Genomic DNA, 12,595 nt, shown 5'->3' with positions numbered 1-12,595 from the left:
GTTGAAGGTGTTTTAATATTAATAATATTATATTGCAGCTTATGAAGGTGTTTTATTTTAATGAAAAGTATTATAGTGCCACAAAGATTAGGGCTGTTTAAATGATGCTTATCACTCTGAGTATTTTTAGTAGATTTTTTCATATATAAAATGGAAGTTTTAGTAATGGGGTCAGCAAATCTTTTTTGCAATGATTTTTTTATAAGAGAAAAACAAAAACAAAAAATTAAGGTGGGATTATAGAGAAACAAAGTCTTCTTAAGTTTCTATTTAATAAGTAAATAAATCCTATTTAACTATTATCTTTATTATTATATAAAGTAAATTTTAACTCTTCTTGATTTAGAATTCTATCTATGTGGTGGCAATTTTAAGTAACCAACCATTCATTCTTGATTTAGAGTTTTATCTGTGTGGTGATTTTAAATAACAATTCACTTTTACATTAAAGAGGTTGCTATTTTGACATCCAAAATTCACATTATCCAAAATACAATATGATTATGTTTTATTTGTATCAGAAAAATAAAAACTATAAGTATTATATATAATTGAAAAAGTAAAACCGTGATTTTATATGGATGTAAGAATAACATTTCTCTTAATTAAAGAATAACTTTTTTTTAATTTAATCTATTTTATTCAACTGCTAAATAATAATTTAGCAACCTATTAGTGGAAAGAAATAATGGTTTAAGGACATAAAGTTGTTTTTAATGAATTGATAGAATGAGATAGTTTGAAGACTAAAATGACTATTTATTCTTATTGAAAACTTTTCATGGGCATGAGTAATGTCTATGTATCATATCTCTAATCTATTAACTAAACAATAGGTTAAAATATTTTTTTTCTAACTTGATCTTAGAATTTATTTTGGTTTTCAGAGTTTATTTTGGTATATTAGTATCATTTTGGTCCATTAATTGTTTATAATGTATTACGTTAGACTTTTTATCCAAATAACAGTAACAATTTCAACTTTTTAAACCTGTAATCATATGTGTATCATTGACACCGTTCAATATTTTTGATTGATTTAAGGACAAATAAATTAGTCATTAAAAAGTTTTTTTTTATTCTTTTAATTTTTGTATGTGTTGGTAAAAGTTTGTTTTAAAAAATTTAAATTGCTAAAACTAAGAAGGATATCTCGCCCTAACTAAAGCCTTAATCAAGTGGATATCTTGATATATTGTTTATCCTAGTGATTCAAGATCGAATACAAAATTATTAAAAAGAAAGTACATTAAGCTAAATTTATAATTAAGTTAGGGATTTCTAAGATGTCGTGGTTCCAACCCGTGTTCCTACAATTTGATAGTTAAATAATTATCAAATGAATTGATTTAATGGGACTTAAGTGTTGGGTCATCACGAAGAGCATTCATATTGGATCAAGAATAAAATATAAGTGAGAAAAATATCACATATTCATTTAAAATTTTAAGGTGATAGATGAATGAGTCATCTTGCTTATAAAGTACTCAACCTTCATTTTTCTAAGTAATGTGAGACTTATAATCCATATTTGTACACAACAATCTCCCCCTCAAGTGTGAGTTCATCCACTATGTTCATCATCAATCAGAAGCTCTTTCATCCACATACACTTGTATCGTCGTTGCGGGCACTACAACAGAACATGTCGTCTGACCATCATGTTGTCAGGAAGACTTTCGATACAAGGAGTCGGTCCATTAATTGAATCGTCGACTCTAATACCACTTGTTAGGAACATAACAAAAAATAAATAAATTTATACGCACGCGGAAGTATACCCACAAAAAAGAAAAAAACTCAAAAACAAAACTCACAAATTCATTATAACTTCAAATCCTTAAATTACAGTTTTTGAGGATAAAATTGCAAACCCTCCAAACTGCAATTTTTGAACGGAAAAATTGTAAACACTCTCTCAATTACAACTTTTGAACGGAAAAATTGCAAACCCTCTCTCAGTTGCAATTTTAGAACGAAACTAACTATCTCTATTTATATTAATACTCAAATTTTAATTTTTCTTAGTACTCGGTGTGGGACTTGGATGAATATACTATTTGATCCAACAAATCTTTCCTTCATCCAAAGTCTCACATATCTTCACTTAATTGTTACTCTTTCTTCCTTCCTCCCTTTATCGAAACTTTAAGATCAAGCATACACATTTTGACAGAAAAATAGAAAAACCTCTATAAACACACAACTATTCAAATCTCCAATACACCAAAAAGACTATATTTTGTTGTTGTGTAGAAAACTGAAACTAACTATCTTTATTTATATTAATACTCAAATTTTTATTTTTCCTACTATTAAGCCAACAAATCCTCCCTGTTGGAGAATTGCCATCCAAGGCGCAGCGGAATTTAAAATTTCTCCATTTAGTGATCCTTACGAATGGGCATGATCAGTGATAGAATCGTTACCTCTTGTGGCGATTCAAACCTTTGGTGCAGATCTCTGGAAACGACCAAAACCTTGGATTCAAATCCACGGGGCGATCACGAACGTTGAACGATGACAACGTCTCTACTCAGTCCACACGAACGGATTCCTTCAATCGCAGTGCTAGCTGTTATGAATGAAGGCTTTGAGTGAGAGAAAGAGGGAAACAAAATTCCAAGTCTCTACTTGAATTTCTGTCTGAGTGGAATGGAGTCACAATGCTTCTACCCAAGGGGTTCTATTTATAGAACCACTTGTGTGGGCTTCAAGCCAAAAAGCCCACTTAAGTGCATTTTGGACCATATCTCATAATATGCCAAAATCACTTAAGTATTTGGTACCTTACCATATTTCGTCTCCCACTTAAGTGCACCGTACCTTACGGTGTTCCTTAATTATTCTATCTCTCATCAATCCGTCCTTTGTGTGTGACCCTATAGGTTTTCGCGGCGTTGGCAATTATATTAAATCACGTATTTAACATAATAAACAGTGAGCGGTATCTAGCAACACATCACTGCTACCCAAGTCACGAAAATGTCATGTGATCTGACAAAACCTCCTGTGATAATAATTATGTGTATAATTACCCCTTTGCCCTTATGTCTATATTGAACACAAGGTATAGACCGTGTCACCCTTGTCCAGTTCAATATTGGGCCCATAGACATTTATCCTGTTACGCAGGATTGGCAAATTCCATCTAGGACACTCATGTCCCTCAGCATGCTTCGTGGAGTACCCATCAACTGTCTTTATGGTTATCCAGTTACGGACAACGTTGGATCAGCAATAAAGTACTCGACTCTACATCTAGGATCCATAGTGGTTTCAGGTCGAAGAGTGGTATACACTATTATCACCATGAGAATAACTTATGACACTTTGCATAACTTTCTATATAGTATTCTCATAGCGGGTCAATCCGGTATAAATATTACTCCTAATATTCATACCTATGTTTAAGACTTGATAACTCTTTATCCATGATCCATGAGATGTGATCATCAGTCTACAAACATAATAGTCTTAATGCTTTAATGTTATCCCACTTCACATTAAAGCTCGACTACGGATACTTTAAGAATAGTGCCCTTATGTTTAATGTGTTCTCATGATTAAGTCACACTTAATCCATTAAACGGACTATCTATTCTAGGGACTTTATCAATCAACCATAATAAAGAAAATGCCTTTTATTATTAATAAATAATTCGATACAAGTACCAAAAATATTGGTCTCTAGGGCTTATACCAACACTCCCTTCATCCAAAGTCTCACATATCTTCACACATATCTTCACTTAATCTTTACTTTTACTTCCTTCCTCGGAACCAAATCTTAAGGTCAAACATACACATTGGGCAAAACAATCGCCTAAAGGTCAAAGACTCACCCAAACAAGTGAGAGATACACCATATATTCACCCAAAATCTTAATGTGATAGGTGTATGGGTCCCCTCACTTATAAAGTGCTCAACCTCCATTTTTCTAAGCAATATATGACTTACAACTCACACTTATACACAATATTAAGTTAGAGTTTCTTTCCACTGAATTGATAGTTTAAGTCAAACCACTTGAATGCTTATTTCTCAAAATGGGGTTACAATAAAATAACAAATTTTAATTTGAATGGTTAAAGAATTCAACATTGTTTCATTTCATTGTATTTAAATTTATGTTTCTCTATATTGCTTCTTGTGTATGGACTAAATTTCTATTTTTCGAACAATGGAAATGTATTCCTTATGAGAAACTAAGGAAGTATTTGAAAGATACCTATAAGGAAGGATTCGAAAGATGTCAATTAGCCCTTCATGGTTGACTAACCACGCACAAAGGTTCAACGCCACTAAAGGCTTTAGAGTTACATGAAAGATTGGAAAACATTTGGTCTTCAATCACATAATGGGAGTTTGCTTCGAATTTCAGCTTGGACTCATGATTTTAGGATAGAGAATTTGAAGGTCACTAATGCCCATGTTTGGTTGTGAATGCATGGCTTCCATTGGAATATTGGGAGCCGCCAACTTTGTTTTCCATTGCATAAGAACTTGAGAAACCTCTATCATTAGACGATTCAACACGAAAAAGAATAATATGGCCCTTTGTTATAGTTCTCATAGATCTTAACATGTCATACATGTTGCATGATATAATTTTGGTGGAATGCAATGGTTACAATTTCTTTATTGATGTGAAATATGAAAATTTACCAGCATTTTGTGATCACTACATGTGTGTTTGGGCATAGAAGAAATAACTATAATAACTTGTAAGGAAAGAAGGAGGATAAGATGAAAGTTAGGATGACTCGATATTATACTCCTAAGAAATATAACAAGCTTGGTGTTAATACGAATCTTAGCATTCAACCTCTAATATTTGGATGACAAGAAAATCTTGATGACTTTAATAATCAACTTATCAAGGGTAATGAGATTGAATAACCAATTATACATGTACAATAGATGGAACCAATTATACATGATGAATTAGAGTAAGAAATAGTGCATGCCACTTTGGAAGATATTGTCTATAGCGGTAAATTCGTGACCATCAAGCTATTGGTTAGCTCAACGTCAATGAAACCAGAGTCGTCACCGCACTTTTATTGTTTCCAAAGGAAAATGGCAAAAGTACGAAGAAAACCCAAAGATAAGAAGTTTTCAAATCAAACCTAATAAAATGTCAGAGATTACAGGTAAGGGGGTTGGTTACACAAATGGAAGGTATTAGCATCCAAAGTGTCATAGGTACTCCTAGGGAGCCCTTTTTGTGTGCAAGTGTTTTAGTTGAAAATGATGTTTGCTAAAAAAATAGAATGGGGGGATGAGAAAAAGAATTCATTTATTATCTTTTTGTGTTTGATAATACCTTCGGTCTTATGCCTACTGTCGCATTACGCGAAAAAACCGGCGGGAAAACGAAACAACAGAGCCGCCACCGTGCGTTATTTATCCCATAGAGGGAAAGGAAACGCTCGAAGTAAACCTGGAAAAGACATGGTCTCGCGACCAAAGAGAGATGGGATCGGGAGTCGGTTATGCGAAGGGAAGGTATTAGCACCCCTACGCACCCGTCGTACTCGACGGGAACCACGCACAAAAGGAAGGATAAGGGTTGCTAAAAATTGCTCACAAACATCACACAAGGCTGGAAGGAACACACAGAAAGACAAGAGAAACTGACTCGGCAGGATATCGCATCCTGGGCCTACGTAGTCTGTCAGGCACAGACATCAGAGTCGACGTAGTTCGGGACAGGGGGAAACGTGCTCGCTAGGATGTCGCATCCTATGCATACGTATCTTCTCTGACCAGTGAAGAATCAGAGCACTCGTAGCTCGGCTAACGCACGCCAAACAAAACCACACAGGAAACCGACTGCCAATCGCTGAACTTACATCAGACTCCACACAAACAGGCAAACCTAGAAACCGAATGCCAATCGCTGGATGTGTGAGCATCCTCAACTATGGACTTGGATGTGTAAACCTGAAATCAAAGCTCAACTGTGAGTCACAAACCACTAGGTCAAGGCCTAGGGTCAAAGAGGGAGAAAAAATTCAAAACAGAACATGAAATTCAACATGAATCAACCTCAATCAATTAAGAACACAATTCAAAAGGTCCCATATCAATATCATTCACCAAATTCATTTCATGAACCAAATATGGCAAGGTATGCAAGTTGTGACCACATTGTGACATCAGAATGAATAAATGCACATAAATTCAAAAATGATTCAAATAATCTTGTAAAAATTCATGAGCAAACAGGACATACAACATGATCATCACACAAAAAATTAGAAGCATTGGACAATATTAGGCATGGTAATCACATTGCATAAGCCAAGGCAAGCACAATCAAGCACATATGTGACACAAAATGTCACACCAACTTAGCATAGGTCTAAAACAGAAATGGATCATGGTAAGAACCTCAAACTAAAGCCAAAACAACCTTCAACATGTCTAGAAATAATGTGCAAAATTTCACATCCATAGGACAAAGAACAAGCATTTCATGATCAAATGAAATTCAATGCAATTCAAAAGCTCACATATGACCATCCAGAAAGAAAAATCTCAATCAATTCAGAAATCAATCCAAAAATTCCACCAAATATCATGAGCATTCATAACATCCATATCAAGCATCATACAAAAAATAAAGGCATTTGGAATTCATTTGGCATGGCAAACAAATAAATCAAGTTGGACATCACAAGGTGTGACACCAATTGTCACACCTACTTTAACATGATCATAAAACAGAAACCACAAATGGTAAAAATACCAAATCAACACCAAAATGTCAAGCAATGAGTCTAGTTTCAACATGTAAAATTTCATGAGCATTGGATAAACAACCAGCATTTCACAAAGGATATGGCAAGGCAATGTACAAAATGGACATGTATACACAAACCCTAGCACCAAATATTTTCCAGCCAAGCACAAATTGCAAAATAATATTCATAAAATACTAGACTAAAAATGGAATGCAATGCAAAAATCCTCATATTTTTTTGGAGCATTTGTCAATTATTTATGAATTTTGTAAGATGAGAAAAAAATAAAAAAATGCATGTGAAGCATAGTTCATGGCATGGAGGGAAATGAAGTAAATATGAAATGTATTTGAAATAATTTCCACAGGCCGGAATCGAACCACCAGCGCATTTGAATTTGGCGCGCTTGGCATAAAAACTCTACGTTTCATTAAACGCACGTGGCACGCCCAAGCAATTCTAGCCAATCAAAACGCCATGCAGATGATGAGATGGACCAATACATGCTGATATACGTACAAACACATGCAATGCGCGGAAAACACATTCTGAAAGATCAAACGCGACCTGGAGATTGTTCTTCATCATCTTCAAACGAATTCATCATGAACAGTACACATGCTCAAGAACAATTTTACCAGAAATGGAAATTAAACATATGAACGTGTAGATCTTCCAATATAGAACACGAATCCATGCATGATTTAGGCTAATTCAACACACATCAAGAGAATCGAAGCCATGAACATTTACACATCAAACTTTAAACAACCCTAACTAACTCAATTATGCATGGAATCTTGTGGTTCAAAGCTCAAATTAACCAGCATCGAAAGATGAACAACAATGACATAATAATTTTGAGAAACAAGAGATTCGATTCCTGACCTCTTGGAGAAAACAGAACTGGAATTGGTGGAATCAGGCCTTGCAATGCTCAAACAGATCTTCCAAAGTGCTGGTGAAGTGGATTGGATGAAGAATTGAAGCTCAACTACACGAGATTTGGCCAGAATTTTGATTTGCCATGGATGAACTCAAGCTTCAAGCTGCTGCAAAAAGGCACGGATTCTCTTGGATCTATGTTCAATCTTGCTCCATGATGCTTCCAAATGATGAATTGATCAAGAGAATGTGAAGTTATGTGAGGAAATTGAGAGAAAATTTTGAGAGAAAATTTCAAGAGTTTGGATCTAGATCTGAAAAAGTGATTATGGTCCTTGAAAAACAATTATGATTTGTCTTATATACATCCTCCTAATCATGTTTCTAATCAGGTTTAGGCAATGGTTAAGTGGATTAGCAAAAAAGAGGTGCATATGCCAATTTGATATTTCACCTTATGCATGGAAATTATGGATGAACAGTACACGAAAATGGCTTGAATTCACTTGAAATTTCATTTTAGAGCCAATAGAAGTGGTGGCATGTTCAAATAATTGGCCAATTTTAAACTTCACATTTTCCCTCCAAAAATCAAGTGAAATACCAAATGTTCATGTGATCATAATTCATGAAATGCAATGCATGATTTGGTAAGTAGAGGTCAAGAGAAGAATGTACAAAAAAGAGCCACTTGAATTGGACTTATGGTTAAGAAGTTATGCACATTTGAAGTTCAAGCCACACTTTGCCAAGATTGATCCATATCTCTTCAACCACACATGAGAAATTCATGATATTGGACTTTTTGGAAATGGGAGAGAAAGATCTTCAACTTTCATGTTGGACAAAATTTCATTTTAAGCTTTCTTGATGATGTAATCTTGAGTTGAAAACCTTTCCATTTTTGGCAATTTCAAATTACAGGTCACTTACTATTTTTGGAAAGTTTTGATCTGGCTTCAAATTCTTCATTGTTGATGTTTGAAATGTCAAATGAGACTTGTTCCCACATGAATGAGGCATCTCAAACCATCCCCCACCTCCAAATCCATGATTGAACTGACAGTTGACTTCTGTTGACTTTTTAGGGTTTCAGATGAATTGATCATTGACTGATGAGCTTTGAGCCTTCAATGCTTGACCAAATCACTTCAAAATGATTCTTGGATCATATGAACTCATTATACCAACCCTAGGGCTTTGATCTCATGGAAAATGCACTTGCTTGCTTGCACAATTGAATCTCCTGACCAGTCTTGACTGATGACCTGATGGACTATGCAATGAACAATGCAATGTTAATGACCTAAACATAAAAATGTATACAAAATGGGAGGTGCAAATTTGAGGTGCTACAGCTGCCCCTATTCAATCAACTGGGAACCCGAACGGATGAGAGCAACGGCTGTCAGACCTTCAGGGTAAACAGGGATTGAATACCGAAAGAACCGTAGAAATTTGCACACTGCGGAGGATAACTTAAAGGAAAGCCAAGTAACCAGACAAGACGTTTACCGACGATTCTTGGGGATTTTGATTTTTATCAAAGAAAGGCACAACCAAACGTCAACGGACGATTGGGAAAAACTCAATGTTTATCGACACCAACGAAGAGGTGACCAGACATCAACGGATGAATGGGAAAGACTCGACCAGGCGTCAACGGACGAACGGGAGAAGCTCGACGTTTATCGACACCAACGGAGACGTGATCAGACATTAACGAATGACTGGAAAGACTCAACCAAACGTCAACGGACGAAAGGGAGAAGCTCGACGTTTATCGACACCAACGGAGAGGTGACCAGACATTAACGAATGACTGGAAAGACTCAACCAAACGTCAACGGACGAAAGGGAGAAGCTCGACGTTTATCGACACCAACGGAGAGGTGAACACTTCACTGAGGAAGGAAAACAAACATTCGCAACCGGAAACCAAATAGGACGTTTACCGACGACTCTACTGGGGATTTCTGGCTGGGGACTTACCAGACATTGACCGATGACTGGGACGAGACTCGACGTTTACCGACATCGAAAGATGATGTTTACCGACATCAAAGAAAGGAGACCAGACATTTACCGATGACTGGGATGAGACTCGACGTTTACCGACATCGAAAGATGATGTTTACCGACATCAAAGAAAGGCGACCAGACATTTACCGATGACTGGGATGAGACTCGACGTTTACCGACATCGAAAGATGATGTTTACCGACATCAAACAAAGACGACCAGACATTTACCGATGACTGGGATGAGACTCGACGTTTACCGACATCGAAAGATGATGTTTACCGACATCAAACAAAGACGACCAGACATTTACTGATGACTGGGGTAAGACTCGACGTTTACCGACATCGAAAGATGATGTTTACCGACATCAAACAAAGACGACCAGACATTTACTGATGACTGGGGTATAGGATATACAACTAGACGTCAGCGGACGACTAGGCAAAAACTCAACGTTTATCGACACCAACGGAGAGGTGATTCTTCTGGGGAAAGAGTTAACACAACCAAACGTCAACGGACGATCGGGAAAAACTCAACGTTTATCGACACCAACGGAGAGGTGAACAGACATCAACGAATGACCTGTGGGGAGAATACAACTAGACGTCAACGGACGAATAGGAAAAACTCAACGTTTATCGACACCAACGGAGAGGTGAACCTTGGGGAAAGAATATATGTTACGAACATCGGACAATGATGTTTACCGACATCAACAAAGAAGACCAGACATTTACGAATGACTGGGGAGGACTCGATGTTTATCGACACCGAAACAATGGTGTTTACTGACACCAAAGAAAGAACATACGCGGGTGTTGACACGACACTTACCGGTATCACAAGGATGACATCTAGATATGTCAAGGCAGGGCTAAACACTTGCCGGGGATCTCACTGGGGAGAATCAAGCTTTCTTTTCACGGACGGGTGAGGAAATAAACCTCTCTGGGGGAATATCAATCCTGAATGCCGTCAGGAGCAACTGTAGCAAACGTACTGTACAGATGTTGAACAAAGATCCGCCTCTGCCGGGGGATACGGTCTGATTAGGTGTGACATATGAATGCATATGTTTGAATTTTTCTATGGCGTAATGCTCCATATCGAATGGAAATGCTACGCGATTTGAGGATGCGATGATTACTACATGCATAATGCAAAATGATGAACTCCGGCTGAGAAGCCAACTGATCAGATACTCCAACTCTGTGGGGGGACTCTGTCTGAGGAATACTCTGCGGGGAGTAGCACCGACTTCTCACTCATGCTGGAGAATAGTACTGCTGCTGGGGAAAGGATTCCAATCCACTCGGGGACTCCGCTTGGGACACAACCAAAGCGACCTCGCTGGGGAGAGCTGCCAATCCACAAGCAGGATAACCTCTGCTGGAGATAATTTCCACCGAACCTAATCCACTCGGGGAACCTGCTGGGGAAAACCATCAACACAAACCTCTGCTTGGGAGATCTGCTAGGGGAAAACCTTCACAACCCTGGTGGGGACAGACATTCACCACTCTGCTGAGGAAAAGCATAACTCTGTTGGGGAAATGACATACCAGACCATGCTGGGGATAGACGACAACCATGCCGGGACAAGCGCTCACGACCGCACTGGGGATAACAGTACTTCAAACTAAGACTGCTGGGGAATAAGAATCCACTCCACTGGCACCTCCGCTGGGGATACAACATCCTTCCAACTCAGTGGGGATAATCAATCTTCAGACTCAGCTGGGAACTCAATAACTTTCAGACTAGCTGGGGGTTTAACAATCCTTAGCTCTGCTGGGAGTAGAAGGCACTATCCACAGACGTCTCTGTAGGGGAGAAAAAGTAGCTATGATAGCTTTCAGACTTGCTTGGGGGACAACCACTTCCAAGCCTGCTGAGGAAATCACCCTCAATTTACTGAGGAAACCATGATCATGATCTTGACATATGTTGGGGAGACAAGTTTCGAACTTGCTTCATCTGCTGGGGAACATCCCCATCCTCTCATACTGCTTGAAACAACCATGGCTTATCTGCTTCAGCCAGGAAATCAAAAGATAACAACCTGCAAAACAGCGCGACAGACATGCCCCAGGGGTACATGGACAAGATACGCTCAAGTGTCCTCAACATTCAAAAATGATTTTCAAATGTTTTATCTTTCTGCACGTTATTGTTCAGCCTTCATGTTTTTATATGCAATGTTTATCAAAAATTCGGACGTTTTTTTTTTGCAAACAAAACAGTAAAATAAAAACAAGAGAGCAATTTATCTGAATAACGACTTTTATTGATTGAAAATGGGCTTGAAAAGGCGAATACATCGGGAAGCAATTCCTAGAAATAGGTAATTGCGCTCAAAAGGAAAAAATCTATCCTAATGGCAATGTGAACACGGCATCCACAATTTCCCAATTCTGTTATAACTCACAGATCATCAGTTTTCCTCCCAACTTCCTTGCTTTTTGAGAAGAATGACTGGACCGATCACATCCTTGGAGACGGCAGACGACGAAACGCGATGAAGTACAGATAACTCAGACTGTAGTCTTCGCTCTAATCCCTCTTTTGCCTGGATCGCCCTTTCGGGTTTTCAATCCACCGGGATACCCATTTTTGCCTAAGCCGCCCTTGCGGGTTTTCGACTTACCGGGTGTACAAATTCTTTTCATTTTTATCCCTAACTTTTGCCCGAACCTTTTTTTTTTGTTTGGTTCGCCGGGATGCCCTTTTTTGCCTGGACTCTTTTATTCTTTTTGTCCAGCGGGTCAATTTATGCGAAGTATTTTTTGACTACATCTGAGTTAACCGGGGACGGAAAATCTTCACCATCCATAGTTGTAAGCATCAAGGCTCCACCGGAGAAAACCTTCTTCACAACATATGGACCTTCATAATTAGGAGTCCACTTGCCCCTGTTATCTGTACCGGG

This window comes from Lathyrus oleraceus, chromosome 2, assembly GCF_024323335.1.
Source record: "Lathyrus oleraceus cultivar Zhongwan6 chromosome 2, CAAS_Psat_ZW6_1.0, whole genome shotgun sequence".
NCBI lineage: Eukaryota > Viridiplantae > Streptophyta > Magnoliopsida > Fabales > Fabaceae > Lathyrus > Lathyrus oleraceus.
This window is presented reverse-complemented; position numbering follows the sequence as displayed.